This window comes from Sander lucioperca, chromosome 8 (assembly GCF_008315115.2).
Source record: "Sander lucioperca isolate FBNREF2018 chromosome 8, SLUC_FBN_1.2, whole genome shotgun sequence".
NCBI lineage: Eukaryota > Metazoa > Chordata > Actinopteri > Perciformes > Percidae > Sander > Sander lucioperca.
Window position 1 is genome coordinate 12,151,661 of NC_050180.1, and position 18,090 is coordinate 12,169,750.

Consider the following 18,090-nt stretch of genomic DNA (forward strand, 5'->3'; position numbering starts at 1 on the left):
ATGTTTGTGCAAGCAGAGTTCACTGTGTACAATTTCAAACAGTGGAGAATCAGAGTAAACCACTGGCTGATGAAGAGAGTCATCTCATCTCAACATTTAGCTGGTCATGATATTTTCCACAAAAGGTGGTGGATCAAAGAGCCAAAACAGCAATTATCCTTAGACTAATGTTTGACAGATACATGTAGCTGGAGATACCACTCAAATAGGATGTTTGTGTTGTTTCTGTAAGTAAGTAAGTAAGTCAAAAAAGCACTCGGGAAGTCAATAGTATACACAGGCTCTTTTGCTGTGCATTTGGTCTCAACTCACTGTGCCCTAAAGCAAATGATGCAACTTAAAGAAGGTATTCTTATTTTTTCCTGCATTTATTCCTCATCAGTTTGGAAGGTGTATCCTGTGGATTCCCTGTTTCACAATATAATGTAGACCTTTGTTCTGTGCTTTTTTCATTTCCCTCTAATTGGATAAATGTTTTCTTGGCCTGTAAAGCCCACTGATACATTGTATGTGCTACTGTAGCTTGATTCAAGACCTCTGAATCATTGGCATCTCAGATAGTATATCCACCTATTATTTAATATATGGCATAATAATTAAGTGAAATGAAATGGCAGTTTAGTCTGGTTGTATCAGGCCTTGTGATAATGAGCTATCAATTATGGTGTTGTTCTACTTTACATACAGTTTGTGTGGCATAATGCTGCTTATCCTCTATTCCCAGGTTTTGAATATGTGTCCAGGTCCAATTTAAATAGAAATCAGAAGTAGAGTAATTTAATCCTGTTGATGCATAATGACATCTTGCTTACTATAATATGTCTTGGTGTCTATGCAATAATTATTGTATTCTAGGAACATAATCATGTCTGTTGCTGATAAAAAAGAACTCATGAGTGACTGACAACCAGTTGGAAAAAATAGACATTTCAGTAATTAATCACAAAGGGCATTTGATGGGTTTTTTTTGCAAGAGGGCAATGAATCTATTACAGTTTACTGCTCTTGTGCAGAATGAAATCAACTCCCTTCTGATTAGCCAATGGAGACTTCTGCCCATCATTCAGACAAGCGATGTATTTACAGTCATGGACCAGAAACCACACATCAGCTGCATCTACAATTGTTGGAAAACCAAGAGGGTGCCAAAGTTTTAGCCTGCCCTCAGGTTAAAAATACTCAGATTGCCTACTTCTACTTGAATGATGAAGTTTTTAACTATAGACTAGCACACATCAAGCAGTGATGCAGTGCAAAAATGATGGAAAATGACACGACACACCAGAAGATGACAGCTGAATTCTGGTCTACTGCCATATTAGCTTTGTCAATATTATGTTTCAACTGACTTCTTACCCCGGAGGGAAAAAAAAGTTAACTTCATATACTTCTCTACTTTTGATAAATAATAATAAATCCAATCCAATAGTCTAGCCCTGCAGAAATGTGATGTAAGAGCATACAGTACAGGTGAAAACCAGCTTTGCTATCTGACAGCCTCACCATGATAGCCTGACTGCCTCAGTTTTGAAGTAGCCTACTTTTTAATATCCACATCCACCTGGTTGTGGGTTACTGCTGGGCCTATACTCACCCCTCATCCCCCTCTCTGCCCAACTCCCATTTTTTCCCTAAATAAAACTAAATTATTGATGACTTTGCATTGACTTTGACTGAGTCGAAATTGTTGGTGATTTTGACATTCATGTTGACTCCCAGGAAAATCAGCTCTAAAAAACTGTGTTCTCGATAAATCTATGGACTGACTCAGCATGTGACAGAGCCAATGAGGGGCACACTTTGGACACAGACCTTGTTTGCTAGTGTTTACAGGATGATATTCCCTCCCGTGTCAGTAGGCTATCCTCTGAACTTCTATGCACTACTAAGTCATGCAATGAATTTGCCTCCTGCTTCACACACACAATTCTGACAATTATACAAGCCGTCAGTACCTTGAATTTCATTCACTTAAAACCAATTAGCATGACACCATTTGATCCGATCAACTATGAAACCTTGGAAGAAATTGTGCAACATCCAAAAACCTACAGGCTTTTTCAAAAGTGTTTTCAATTGCATGGCATCATATCCTCTGCAAATAGCCAACAATTCTCTACTGTCAAGCTAGTTATTTCCACAGGCCCAGAAGACTAGGCTACTCTTAAAAGATTGGCGCTGTATTTGACTTTATCAAATGTATAGATGCCCCTTCCGTGCTATCTTAAACGTGCAAAATAAATAAATAAAATATAAGTTTTATTTTATACATTATGAGAAACTTTCACAACTACTAGGAATTTGCATTAAAAAAAACCCTTAGTTTTGGGTAAAGTGTGATTAAATGTTATGTTTTGAGTATCAAACACACTTCTTCACTCAAGTTTTTAAGTTGCTCCTTTACAAGCGTCTTAATAACGTCCCGTTAGCCTAGCCCCAGTGTGTTTCTTTCACATAGCAAACCACGTTTTTTACATTTCAGACGTGTGCACTGATGGTGTGCAGCAGAAGGAATCATCTCACCCGAATAAAGGATGTTCCTAAGGCAAAGTAAGTGTTGTCAAACGACGACTTGTGAGTTGTTTTTCCAGAGTTGGGCATTGAGAAAGCCTTTGTGACTGCATATAAAATCAATGGAAACATTCCCAGCGTAAAATTAAAAATGACGATTTTGATGTTAGCATCAGGGAGAGAGATAATTGTAGAGTGCTAACAACCACATACAAACACATAGGCTAGCTACTGATATAAATACAGGTATACTTATTAAACGGCACGGTCTCTTTAACTAAAAATGTGACCAAAAACATTTGTCTGCAGCAGTTGTGATTTAACTAGTTAGTAAAAAGTAAAAAATAACTTCAAAGACTGTTTTGTGTTGATAAAAAAAACTCTAATTAGCTTACTGTAATTCGGTGTTGTTAAACAGGTAACATATGTCATAGCGTAAACACAGGTGTAATTTACATCATTACTAATTGGCTCTGGTATTGATCTCACTGGCTAACGGGGACTAATGTTATTTGTTACACCTGTGCTTTTTTTTTGCTGTGACAAATTATGCTGCCATGAAAAAGGCAGATACATCATTTTGAAATGTATTGTAGGCTATAGCTTAGCGGTTTGTGTCTTATTAAATAGGTTTTAACCAGCTCATTTTGAAAGAAGGAGAGCATTTGGTGGAAAAAGGTAAATAAAAGTGAAATGTTATATAGCATCCAGTTAACCAGCTTGTCAGCAGTTATGATGAAGTATATAAAGTAATGGGGTAAAGTCAATTATTTTGAAAATTACAAACATTTTATGGGGGAGGACCTCAAGTCCCTATACCCATAGCTATTCTACTCATTAACTCATTAACTTACTCTTATGTAGGCTACTTGATAAAAGCGAATCAAAAATTAAACAGACTACACATTGAACTTCATGTAGTGTGGTGTAGTCCCCAATCCATAGAAAGTGTAGACAAACATGGGGTTATAGTCACACAGATGGTTATTATGAGTAACCACTGACAGTTGCTGGAGAGCAGAAGGGCAAAGCGGCCATGCAGCTAAGCGAAGCCTTGATAATGCGGGGCTGGAAAGCTTCTTGATTTATGCAGTGGGGTAGATGGTCCAAATGTATCCTCCTGCAATATTTATTAGACATGCACACCATCACTCTGCATTCTGAATGCAATCGTGGTAGGTGGACAGAGCACTATGCGTTGCATTGCATAATGCAGGGCTGTCACATACCCATAATGGAGGATGGCAGTGTGATTATTTGCATCGTTTCCATAAGATCATAATTTTGCACATTCTGTACATCTAAGATTAAAGTGTCTGAGGAACACCCTGTCCTGGGGGGTGTTTGCTTCTGCTGTGCTGGCAGCATCTGTCAGACAGCTACTGCATTAAAATAGACTTATGTATATTGATGTCTTGTCAAAGTATAGTTATGTTCACTAACACATCAGCTTCCTTTCCTCTGAGTGAGCTGGTTACTCAACTAGAATGGACCACACATTGTGCAGTCAGAATATGTTCTTTGCTATTGCCTAATGCCTACCAGTAGTGTGTGTTATTACTTACTGTATTTTGTTGAATATTCCATTATGTCTGAAAAATATAAATACCAGTGTTTTTAACTACTTGTCTTATTGAATTAAACTAGAATTATCTGTGACTATAAAAGTGTTTTAACGGTCTGACTTCTGGAATAGAAAAAAACCTCCAGATGAGGTTTGGTTTGCTCCAAACTAGAGCAGGCAAGTGTAATGCACACTATCCAAAACTTGCCAACATTAAGCGCAGGCTGAAGTTAATTCCCCAACATTGTCTGCTGAAACAGACTCACCCAAACACATCAACTAGTTAGTAATGGGGGTCCTGCGGTAGCTGTCTGTGTAGTACTTAAGTCCAACCATAGTACATTTTACATGACTGCACAAACTGAGATTTGCTGATAAACCAATATTACAACAATATTTCCTACTGAACTCTGTTGAGATTGCTTTTAAAAAAAAGTATACTATAAATGTATAAAATAAATTAGATTGCCTTGTTTTATTTTTATTTTTTGTTTTTTGAACAGATCTCCAGAGGCTCACCATCCAGTTAAGTTCTACACCAATTTCTCAGTGTGGCTGAGGCACAGGGCAGTGCAATTACAGGTAGGAAGAAAATTTCATTTTTTATTGATGTGAACACCTGTTTCCTAAACTGGGACTCCTGTTCAGCATCACTCTAGTCAAAGATGACGTTGAAGGGTGCATTTCCCTGTCCCCAGTAGAGGGCACTGTGGGTATTTATTAAGGCCAGACATGTCTTGTGTGTCTGTGTGTGACACCCCCCCCACAGTGATTACAGTGTTTGAGCAAAGCTATTGTATTTGGTTGACTTTATGGCACTCGGTAAATAAGATGCAGGGTAGCATTAGAGGTTTTTCCCCCTTTACTTACTTCTAAGTTCTAGCATTCCCTGTGCACCTGTAAGGTCAGCAAAACGCACAAAATTAAAATAAATCACAATTCTTATTGCTCTAACAAACCTTTGCAGCAGATTAGAAGGTTGGGATCCCACTGCTAGATGCAGATGCATGCCCAAGCCTAAAAGCAGTTGTTTGTTTAGTGTAATATTCATGACGACATTTAGTTTTACCACTGGGATGTTGCTTCAGACATGTAAACTTAAATATCTCATCATGACTCATGCTACTGGCTTTTCTAAGAAAATATGCAGTTTTGTGCCATTCAAGCTCAGATACAAACAATAACATAGCAAACATTTGTTTAAACATTTCTATACAAAATTTAAATGTATAGTAAGTCTACCTACTGTGATGAAAATGAGAATTGATACATCAGAGAAAAAGAATGCTTTGAAATTTTGCAGGTGAGTCTACATTCTACTAACACTTCCATCATCCAGTCTCTATAATGCTGTCTGTTGGACTGAGAAACGGAGAGTTATATTAATGGATCCTTTTGGATCCTTTGTGTAGAGTCATTTCTGATTCTCTGATACACACGCACACGCACGCACACACACACACACACACACACACACACACACACACACACACACACACACACACACACACACACACACACACACTTTTTTAATTATTGGTGTCCTCTCCAGTCTCCTCATCTGTCGTTTCCTGTGTATTTAATCCTACCGTAATTATAGAAATAGTTTTGCTCTCTAAATTAAATGCTGTTGCCGAGGCTTGTTGATTTAAAAAGAAATTTGGATGGGGACAGTCGTGCAGAATCTGTTACGCTCTTGGCTGTACAAAACATTGTGTATAAAACACTCAAAATTCTCAGCAGGCAGCAATAAGACATTCTATTTACTTGGCACGTTCATTTAAATGAAATGGGGTTTATCTATATGAGACGTAAACTGACAGTGCTGTTAATTGTCCTCTTTATTGCAGTTAAGTCTTGATAGAAAAATATTTGTTCACAAATTGGTTTACTCTGCATCTTTACCAGAGACTGTAAACTGGTAATCAGATAATTGACGTCCTGTTGGCTGTATTATCTTGCCTCATATTACGAAGATGACATTAATCTTTAGTTGTTTTTACATTAGGGCAGCCTTGCACACAGGTTCCTTAATTTTTTTTAAAGATGCCCTTACTTTGTTTATTGGACTCTCAAAGGAGAATCACAATGGCAAATTTACAAGAATACGTAATCTGTAAGATCTGTGTGCTGATAGTTTTTTGTGCTGATAGTTGTGTTGATTCACCACAATGAAAAAAGACACTCTGTGACACATGGTCTTGGGAGCTCCTGTGTTTCACCTGCTTTCAGTGAGCTTCACCAGAAAAGCTTTCCCCTCTCTATTCCCCTCGCAAGTGCCCCCACCAATGCAGTAGGCAAACACAGAACATAAGCCCTGGCTGGATTCCCAACCGTGAACACGACCAGTCACAGCTACCACAACCAGGATTTAAACCCTTGATGGTGGGTGCCCCCTCCACCAAATGTTTTTGACTTGTAGAGATTCACTTTTAAAGGTCTCAATGTCAGAGAAATATCTTAGAAATTCAGTTATTCAGATATTCAGTTTTCTTCTTTTTCATTTTTTTAAAGCTATGTGCTAAGGCTGGCAGCATGGTAATTACTCATGATCTTAAATTGGTATCTTCTTTTTCTTTTTAACTGAACAGTAAACATGGCGCAATTGTAATAAAGTGTAAAGACAGGGCATGGTAACATTCAGCACTGCTAGAAAACAGATTACAACCACAGTAATTGTGATAAAATGCTGTTCAGCCTACCAGCCAGTCAGCCCTCAGGTGACTCATGCCTTTACCTTAAAACATTTTCAGTTAAATTCCTTACCAACACATTGTGCAGGTGACTGTTAATGGCAGCCTACACTTGTAGAGTGTGACATTATTTCACAAGACAAAAAGGCCTTTGGGAGTGAATTCATTGAAAATCATCAGTGAAATCATATTGGTTTTCCTGCTGAAAACTCTTTATTTCCTAAAATCATTAAATTTGATCTAGTCTGATCTGATTTAGAGTGAATCTGGGCAATCCACCACAGGTTATATGGTCCTTGTAGTCTGGTATGGGATAAAATAACCCTTAAAATATTACATTACATTTAGCTGACGCTTTTATCCAACGCGACTTCCAATTGCTATATATGTCAGAGGTCACGCTCCTCTGGAGCAACTAGGGGTTAAGTGTCTTGCTCAGAGACACATTGGTTGATGTATCGCAGTGGGATTTGAACCCGGGTCTCCCACACCAAAGGAATGTGTCATATCCACTGCGCCATCACCACCCAAATATAGTAGATAACTTCATACTTTACTTGAAAGATGTAGACAGAAACAAGTAGGGACAAAATTCCCAGGGTCCAGATCCAAAACTGACTAAAACTGTCACAGGACCTCCTCTGAGGAATGCAACTCAGTGAGCGTTTAAGACTGTTTAACAATAGCATAATGGGTCACATCAAACTCAATTTAGGACCAAAGGCTTTTTTGAACACAAAAACACTGCACTTTGCCAACAGAAATTGACTTAGTACAGTACTTTGTTAAACACTGCAAGTCCTTGAAACATTGATTTGTGTGTGTGTGTGTGTGTGTGTGTGTGTGTGTGTGTGTGTGTGTGTGTGTGTGTGTGTGTGTGTGTGTGTGCGTGTGTGTGTGTGTGTGTGTGTGTGTGTGTGTTTGTGTGTGTGTGCATGCATCTTGAATTGTTTGCAGCACTATTATGAAGGCAGTGGGTTATAAGCAGTGAGGTGAAAGTGTGGCACTCCAGATTCCTCTGGGAGCCATTACTGGCATCGCTGATGCAGGAAATAGATTCAATGTAGAAAATAATACCCTTGAATAATTAATTAGATGAGTTTTAAATCAACAGCAAACACACTGACTGCACAAAGGGAGCAGGTAAAATAAATTCCAACTGTTCTTTAAGAATACTGTTAGATGCTTGTGAAACTTAGACAATCAATAAAAAGATGAGGGTATGTGGTTAAGCTTAATGGTACATTTTTAAAGTCTATAATTCATGTTCCCTACTGCATTTGCTTCACAGTAAAGGTCATAGCTATTCACCAAAAATAAGCTCCTTGTGCATTTAGAGGTCCAACAATATTAAGTTTTGAGTTACAGGAAATAAGCAGGTTAAACGTAAAACTAAAACTTAAAATAGTATATCTTTCTTAAAACTAAAATGCACATTTCTCTTTGATCTCTTCCCTTTTCCTCCTTTGTCTTTTTCCATTCAGTGAAAGAAAGTAGCTTATTTTAGTTATGCTAATAATTTGAATCTCTGATTCAGTACAACTGCTGTTTATTTTTTTGTATCATGCATATAACATGCATTATTAATTTAGCTGGCTATGCTAAACCTAACTTTGATCCCAGAACAATGCAGGTTATCAGCTGTCTCTGGAAGTCCTACATTTTTCAATTCAGATGAATCACATTAAACAGCCAAATGTTTAAATGAACTGCTAATCTCATGTACAGTATCAGACAGACAGACAAGAGGAGTGCATTTAAAGGGATACATTGCAAATATTTATCCAACTTTGTATCATAATAATGTTGTTGGGAACTATGTTTAAACTTCCCTCCATTTTACCAGTGCCCAGATCTCCCTACTTGCAGGCTAGCAGAAAAACTTCCAAGTGACACGTTTAACACAAAACGTTAAAAACAAACAAAAATAGTTTATATTTTAACATCACACACCCTGCAACTAGTCAGTAAGGCTGTCCAAAAATGTACAAATAAAATCCACTGAATTAAGCAATGGAGTATTTTTTCCCACTCATCATAGCTTCATCACTTCTGTTGAGTAGTGAGGAAACACTCAACATTTTTTTTTTTTTTTTTTTTAAAGATTATTTTTTGGGCTTTTCCACCTTTAATTTTTGACAGGACAGCTAGGTGAGAAAGGGAAGAGAGAGGGGGAAGACATGCAGGAAATCGTCACAGGTCAGATTCGAACCCTGGACCTCTGCGTTGAGGCATAAACCTCTCAGTACATGTGCGCCTGCTATACCACTGAGCCAACCCGGCCACGAAGCACTCAAAATTTAATCAAGTGCTGTTATATTTATTATTATACACCTATTGCGTTTGTTGAATACATATGTTTTAGATTTTACTACCCAGATAAAATGAAACTGGACATATGATCACTCTATGTTTGATAGAACACTGAAAGACTTTGAAGGTCAAACTGAATCAGTCAGTCCCCTCCGGAGATTTTCATGCTTTACTACATCTCTTTGTTCATCTGAGATGTTTCTCTTGAGAATAAAAAAAGTAATCTTTGCAATACCAGTTCTCAGTGATTAGGGACAGGGAGGTTCAGTGGGGTTGGGGATTGAATGAAGAAAACAACTGGACTGAATGACCAGCAGCTTGAGAAACGGTTGTAATCTTTGTTGAATACTGATGGTACGTATATTAATGATTTATGAGAATAGTCAGTTTGGCAGTATTCTGAGGCAGTCACATCTACTTACACAGTAGTATTTTAGTGCTTTATATATACTATATGAATGTGATTGATGACAGTGATTAATGACATTTACAATAAACAATACCAAGAAAATGGAATACATCTTATTCCAAAATATACCATGGCATATAGAATCACCGTGGCGACGCGTTAACACAAAAATCACTTCCGGATAGACAAATGACAGTTGATTTGAATTGCTGAGATATGTGAATTCGGCAAACTTGTTTATTTCTGTTGTCATTGTGAGCTGTCCCTGTAACGTTTAAAGATATAGAGTTAAACACAGAGGTCCGACCTATTTGATGTTTCTGCTGTGCTTATATTTTGTACTGTGTTGCTTTGCTAGCGTCTTTGATAAACCAAATCTAGTGTTACGAACAGCGACATCTCACTGCTGGTCGGACTGACGACTAGTTTGGGTGGCGTCCTTTTCTTTAGTCTGTGGCCCAACAGGTAAATTAGGTCTCCAACCTAATGTTAGTGAAAGTGTTGACATATGAAAGCATCAAACATGCATTTTAGATGAATGAGATGAAAGTATATCCAGTTGTTCCTTGTCCGTTTTCTCAGCGCTGTTAAACTGAATGTACGGGACTCAAGGGGTTTCTACCCAGAAATGATTGTAAACAAACATTGTGATTGGGTCTACACAAGTACAATCTGTCCACACAAATACATTACTTCAGTTTTTGTATTGTAGAGCTATTCTTTTCCAGCTTTGGATGAGTGTTGGCTTGTGATATAATTATGGTTTGGTGTAGTCCAGTGCAGATGCAACACTACAGTGTCGGTCTTGTAGTCTTTAGACACCTCTCCATGTATAGCCTACTGCAATGAACTCTCAAGACTCTCAAGAATCTGCTAACTTTTTTAGAGGTCATGTAGGTCATTTAGATGTATAAGTTAGGATTCTGACTAGGGATGTCACAATACCAAAAATCTACTAGTCGGTACCAATACCACCAAAAGTACACGATACTCAATACCAAAGTCGATATCACAATGTGTAAAAAAATAATAATAAAAAGGTAATTGATACCAATACCAGTGAAATTTCATGATTCTTGATATCCAATTTGATACCACGATAAAAAACAAAACAATAAATCCCATGTCCCCCTCTATTAAAACGTGTATTTTAGGATAACAAGATGTCACTCTTTTTTTCAGTGTCTTTCTCTCAACTTTCTGTTACTGTTTTGGTGTGGAGTGGAGGGGGCAAGGAGAGCAAGATTTACATGTAATCTGGAGAAAACGTCAGTCTTCTGGACCCACTGTCTGCTGCTTTGAAGCCTGGCATCACCACACAGCCAGCGTACAGTAATGTCTTCCACGAGCCCAGACAGCAAGCATGTTTAGTTAGTCTGTTTCTCTCTGCCATTGTTGTTTTTCACATAGAACCGTGCTGGTCAAAATTAACTAAACCAACATTATAGAGGTCCGCTAAAGTTAGCTAATGTCAGCTATCAGAGCTAACGTTGGACTGTAAAAGACAACAGTAGAGAGAAACAGATTTACTTTCTATTTGGGAGTTCCAGGTGAAGTCGTGAAAGCCGTTGCTGTAGATGTACGGTAAAGCCAGAGGCTGACTGCGGTCGGGTCAAGCCATCAGTGAGCAACATGCACGGACATGAGGCGCTCTGTTTTTCTGTGCTGGTCGGTTTCTTCTTCTCCAGCATTTAGCGGCAAACTAGAACACGTAGGCGTAATCTGCCCCCGTCAGGTCCGGAAGGATTGCATCCCTCGGTACCTAAGGTACTGTAGAAAAATGAGTACCTTCACATTTTCAGAATTTTGGTACCGAAGTACCGGTTCTCGTGACATCCCTAATCCTGACTAGCCAAGCCATAGGACATTTTCTTCTAGCATGTAATTCACAAATAATGGCAGATATACTACCGATACCTAGTGATGGAGATAGGAACTCATCCTTCCATGGTTTTCAACCCTCATTCCTAATTTACAATTATAACAAGGTTCTACAGTATTTCCTCACCAAGACATCTATTGCAATAAAATCTCAATTGGCTTTAATTTGGTACCATAGGCAATATGGCTGGGACGATATGGTTTTGTCCCGAGTCGATTCTTTTACGATACATGGGTGCCTATTCGATTTGTATTGCAATTTTCATTTATTGCGATTCTAGAAGTATTGCATTTTGATAGCATTAAGTATTGTGATTTTCTTTTCCTTCTTTAACAAAATCAAAAGTTGAATACTACAGTTCTAGAGACAACATATCATGAGACATTTCTAAAAACGTATTGTTCTCTAAAAAGAATGCACATCAGTACGCAGCACATCAATGCACATCAGTCAGTCAGTCTAATAATTTGTAAAGAAGCACGTAACGTTTTTTCTGCTTTCGTTCTGTTTTGCTGGAAACTCATATGATGTAGTTGCCGTCAGCGGTACCATATAAACAGAAAATATTAGGGGAATCATTGGTAAAAAATTTATAAAAATAAAAATCGATTCTAGGAAAAATAATTGCTTTTAAAAAAACGTTTTTCTCCACCCCTAATAGGCAATTAAAGTCAAGAATGTTATGATTACACTATAATGCTATTAAACTTCCACAACTAATACAATTTTGATAAACTTAGTACCAGGGATGCACGATTTGGAGAAAAAGTCACAATATTGCGATATAATCGTATGAGTCTACTTGCTTGATTATTGAGGAAAATGCACAAAATTCAAATTTTTTTAAATGTATTTCTTAACTTGAACATAAAAAAGTTAAACAAGCATACAAAGAAATACATAAACCAAAAATGTGCAATACTTTTTTAAAATAACTTAATATTTTACAAAATAAATCTTTTTTGCTCAACAGTACAAATTGAATAAATAGAACAATAGATAAGAAAAATGCAAATTCTTATTAAAATAATACATTTTGTATTCCATTATAAACAATGACATTTAAGTTGGGTGTTATATAATGACTAGTTATTAAGTTACAAGATATGAATTGTGAAACCTCTTCTTGTAGTCTGTATGTTTTGAAACCCTCTACACTTCTGATACTCACGTGACCATACGTGACACACGTGCTACTGCCTAAACAGACTGACTGGTCATGTCTTTTGTGGACGTTGTTACGAGGGTAACACTTACATCCATGGGGAAGCGTAATTCAGAGGGCAGATTCAACGTATAGATTCAACACAGAGCTATAAATAGGGCATTAGTGAAAGCGAGAATGGCAGGTGCTGATGATTGACGTAAGTGTCTGAGTGGTGAGACGAGAAGAGGGCGATCGCCGTGAGCGGTGTTGGACTTAGCATAGTGGCTGTGTAAGGGAAAAGCGAGGAAAAAGAGACAGCTAAGACGATGGAAAGTAAACAATAAAACAACAAGCTTCTTAAGACACGGTGGCTTCATCTGTTAATACTGTCGGTAAAGTGAAGGCTGTTACAACGTGGAGACTGCAGTGCACACAGACGAGTGTCACACACACAGTCCATCTTTTTGTTAACTTAAATTGCACAAATTTTGCGGTTATGTAATTGCACAGAGTGACATCGCGATTGTGATTAGATTAGTAATGCAGCCCTACTTAGTACACATGCCAAATTCACATTTTCTTGGCTGGTTTTTGTAAATCTGTTTTTTCTCAGGGGCTTTTTGTTAATTTGTTTATTTCGATACATATCTAGATGGACTTGACATATACCTTGTAATTAATATTTTAGTTAAACAGTAATAAACATGTCTGAGTCAATACACATTAGGGCTGTTGGAATGAATTCCGAAAGTTGAATATAATTGGAATAGTAAAAAAATCAATACTATTCAAATGCTGAAATTACTAATCGAATGTGATTTTTTTTTTTTTATATAAATAGGTTGACTAATGTTAGCTAATCTCCGTCTTCTCATGTCATGTCTGATGAACAATAAGTTACAGGAGTGAGAAACACAAGGCGTGGTGAGCTAACGTTACGTACCGAGTAGGGTTGGGTATCGTTTTTTTTTTTTTTTGATACTGGTGCTAAAACAATACTTTCAAAATGGTGCTGGTTCCTAAATGGTGCCTGAACCGATACTTTTAAAAAGATTTTAAAAAATATGTATATATTTCAAAAAGAAAAAAGGAGCACAAAATGACATTCGGCGACATTTAAGAACGGCTTGTTTATTGCTAAGGCCACATGGTCAAAATTAAATGATTTATTAAAAATGGAATAACAATAACTTATAACAATAACTTATTTCACCAGTAAATTGCTTGTAAATGACAAAAACAACCACTAGCTGGAAAAAGGGTATTTTACAATAACTTTGAATGCAGCATGAGGCTGGCGAGGTGAGTTTCAAGTGAACGCACCGTCTGTGTTGTTTTTTATGTTTAATCCAGCTGCTAGCTAACGTTACCTGCTGCCAAGTGTATTATGTTAACTAGCGTCACATGCAGCGATGCTTCTGTTGCCTCTAATGTCTGTTTTGGAGCATCAGAGGGCAGCGCTGGCATTTCAGTAGCACCGACATGAAGCACCGAAATCCGCGTTACTATTCGGTCCGGTAGATACCGGTTGTTAAGACACCGGTGCCGTATAAGCACCGGGTTTCGGTACCCAACCCTAGTACTGAGTAACGTTAGTACAGGGGGGAGTGACAGGCTGCGGCTGGAAATCAGGAGAAAGATGAAAAATAGTTTTAATATGACTTTAAAATCAACATCCACCGAGCCAAAATGCTTATGTTATCAATAGTTAGCTCGTTCTGGTTTCCTAACTGCGTTGGGAATTATAGGAGCTTAGCTGGGAACTTCATGAAGACAGCTAGTTAAAGTTAATGTTAGCTGCCCTACAGCTGTCAGAGTTAGCTTCGACTTCATATTACCTTCTAATAGCTGTATTCTCAGTAACGTGACAATCTGCAAAAACGGGTTGCTTATAAATCACTAAAATAGTAGTGGCAGCACTAGGGCTGCAACTAACGATTATTTTAATAATCGATTAATCTGTCGATTATTTTTTCGATTAATCGATGAATCGGATAAAAAAAAACAAAAAAGCATTAATTTACATCAACTCAATACATACTTACATACATACTTGTTGTTTTAGTTAATAGTTGTATAAAGGTAAGTAACCCAAAGAACACACACACACACACACACACACACACACACACACACACACACACACACGTTCACTTGAAGCTTATTCATTAAATTATTACCATCATTGTGGTAAGTGTGAGTTAAGTTCATTTGTACACCACATTTAAACACAGCTTAAGATGACCAGGTGCTATAAAATAACTTTAAAATGAAATTAAAAAGTACAACACACACAACTATATTTGTCAACAATAACAATATGTGATATGGGACAAAGCACAGAATATATACATGATGAAAATTAATGGGCCAAAAAAGGCGAGTGAATAAAAACGTGTCTTTAGTCCTGCTTTACTGCTGTTATTAACGAGCTAATGCTAGCTTGTCATGCTTGTCAAGCTGGATAACGAGTAAATACCACACCAGCACCAGAAGAGGGACGTTACGTTCCTCACTTTAAAACGGAACAAAAGTAGGATTCTGTAGTGACTTTACCCTGCTGATGAACTCCCCTCCTCTTCATCAAGGACTCCAACATGTTTACGTTTTAGGTGCTGCATCATCACCGTGCCATGCCGTGTCGCTTTTGCTTATCTTGCAATTAACATGTTTTCGATTTATGTAGTGTGAAATGCTCCCACACGTTGGATGACTTAGGTCGTACTGATTTCTCTGCCTCCGCCATGTGTTTCAGAACAACGTTAAGGGTCTCTCCGGTCTCTCTCCGTATTTCCTCTACCCCCGCTCTGCTCTTTTTTCTTTTCTTTCGCTCCGCGCCGCTCCGCACGGCACTCAACTCAATTGCTTTTATCTCCGCGACTGAGTGGCGTGTCGCCATGACGTAGGCCCCCTTCAAGGCCAGGCTGATGTTGGAAGTCCCTCTAGTGGACAGAATGTGCAACAAAAACCGCATGCTTATAGTAGCATTGACAATGCATAAGTCAGAGTAGTGTAGTACATATTTATAACAGGCTGCATTTGAGCATTACATATTCAAATATTATTTGAATATTTAAAATAAAAATACACATTACAGTGGATGTAGCTCAATACTTTTTACTTACTTTACTAATTTGCCATAGTGACATTTCAGTGGCAGTGTGAAAATACTATTCACATAGCCCCATAGGATACCTTAATTAAGACAATAAGTGCAAAAGGCAATTTGACATCTAATATAATGCCTCTATGGGGGCTTGTGGTGGCGTTGGGACTGTTCAGAGAGGTCAAACATTAAATGAGATCTAAACATTTGATGTTTGACACAATGTGAAAAAAACACTAGAACAAAAACACTTGTATAGTTTTGCCTGCTTTTGGTAAGTTCTAATGCATCCAACGAATCAATGTGCCATTTTAGTCATAGTGGAGGTTATCCAGTTTTCCATACAGCAAGTCAGTGCGGCTGCATACAGATGGTGGTGCAGTTTAATGAGTGAGGGACCTCCGTATCATGGATATATGAGTCCTCCACTCACAAAGCACAAGAAATAACTAAAGCTGACAGATTTAAAGCTACAGTGGGTAGAATGCAGAAAAACGAACCCAAAAATAAAGTGCCTACCATGGCTTTAACTGATAAGACCTGAATACAAATCTAGAGGTAGCATTTTTGGAAAAAGACTAAGGAAACAGGAAAGTACATTGCCAACATTACTACCTATGACACCACCGTTTTGTTATCTAAAATAAGCCATAGATGTGGGTTGTAGGAAATACTATTGTATTTGTATTCATCATGTTTTGCGCATCCAGTAACTTATAGGTTTCAATAGAGTCTTTACCATGAAAGTACATGGAAAGCAAATTCATGAATATATTTTCAAATAATTTTGACCTTCTTAAATGGTCTCAAAATGTGCCTCTCTTTGCAGATATTTATAGTATTTTAAACTTAGTCTTGCAGGGGGCAATGTAATTCATCAAATACATCATTTCATTACTGTGAATAGACATGAAAATATTAATTAGCTGGGTGTTAACATTTTGTGAAACTAATTACATACACAGAACATGGTTTTTCAGTCTATTTGGGATGATAAGAGGTAAAACCATGATTGCTTCTGCTCAGCTACTTCAGGGTAATTTTGGAGCATTATTGAAAACTCAAATCAAGTGAGATTAAAAAAATCATTATCACTGTTTAATGAGCATCCATTGTCATCCTGTGATTTTAATATTTATACATTGCAGCAATAATAAACAACCACTAAGACATTACAGATGATTATTTTTCTCTATTTTGCTGCCTTGTCTAACAGACTGTTATAGTGCATGACATGACTGACCACTGATAGCTTAACATTATTGAATAACTGATACAATGGAATGTAATAATGTAGCTGCACATACTGTCTATTCACAGATATGCTGTGATGTGACTAACTTGCCTCCGGAAAAAAAGAAGTGATAATCATGTTGGTGAATAAGCTGATATCAGTAATGGCATGGCAGTGATGCAGCTGTCAGTCAAGTGACACGTAATATAAATAAATAATGATAATTAAAAAGTTTTAAGTGAAATTATTTATCATAGACTTTTAACATGTTTTAAGACTCACTGATTTGGTCTGAAAGAGAGCCTATCCCTAAAAAAGAATTGACATGTCATCTAGATGTAAGTGGGCGGTTCAGTTGGTGTTTGTAGGCAAGAGAGTTAAATCCCTAATCTGTGATGACACTAAGAGATAGCCTGGGGCTTTATCAGGAGCAATTAGAAGGAGACTGAACTTTCTTAACTCAATTAACAACTCTGAAATTAGTACAGCAGAAAATGTATTTTCACAAATTTAGTTAACATACCAAGATAAATTGTTTGAACTGCATGTGGATGTTTCAGTTTTATTGTTTTAAAGGAAACTGTAAAAGGTGATTATGTAGGGATTTGGGGAATTTAAAAATAATTTACTCAAAACGTGCTCTGGACATTGAAGTTATGTTGATTATTTTCAAGGCAACAATGACCAGTGAAGTAGGAAGCACGCCTTGTTACTGCATTCACTTCACTTTGTTGCAAGTTCTTTCAAGACATATGGATAGTTCGGATTTCTGGAAGTGGGGTAGTATGAGGTACTTATCGATAGTCTGTGTATTACCTTCAGTATGTGGCAGTCAGCACGGCTCAGTTTGAAGAAGCAGGCAGGAGGACGGGCACAGAAGTGTCAGTTTTAGTAAACGCTATACAGTATTTAGCATATTTTGAAAGCTTAACCTTGCCGTCAACAGCCCTGTTTAAGTTTACATGGGGGAAACTAAAGCTGTTTACTATGCTTTTGTCAAGCCACCAGACTCCATTGACAAAAATAGTAATTGTACCTTGCAGAACACAGGAGGTGCTGGTCTACCGCTGCCTCGATCGGTTAGTTTGTTTTAGTATTGTTAGTTTCAGTCACACCATAACACAAACTAACTAACTGTGCATTACGTGGCTGTGCTCCCTTTTCTGTAGTATTTACATGTGGCCTTGTCATGTCTTTTGGCTCATCGCTTTTGTCGGCTTTGGCATAGTTT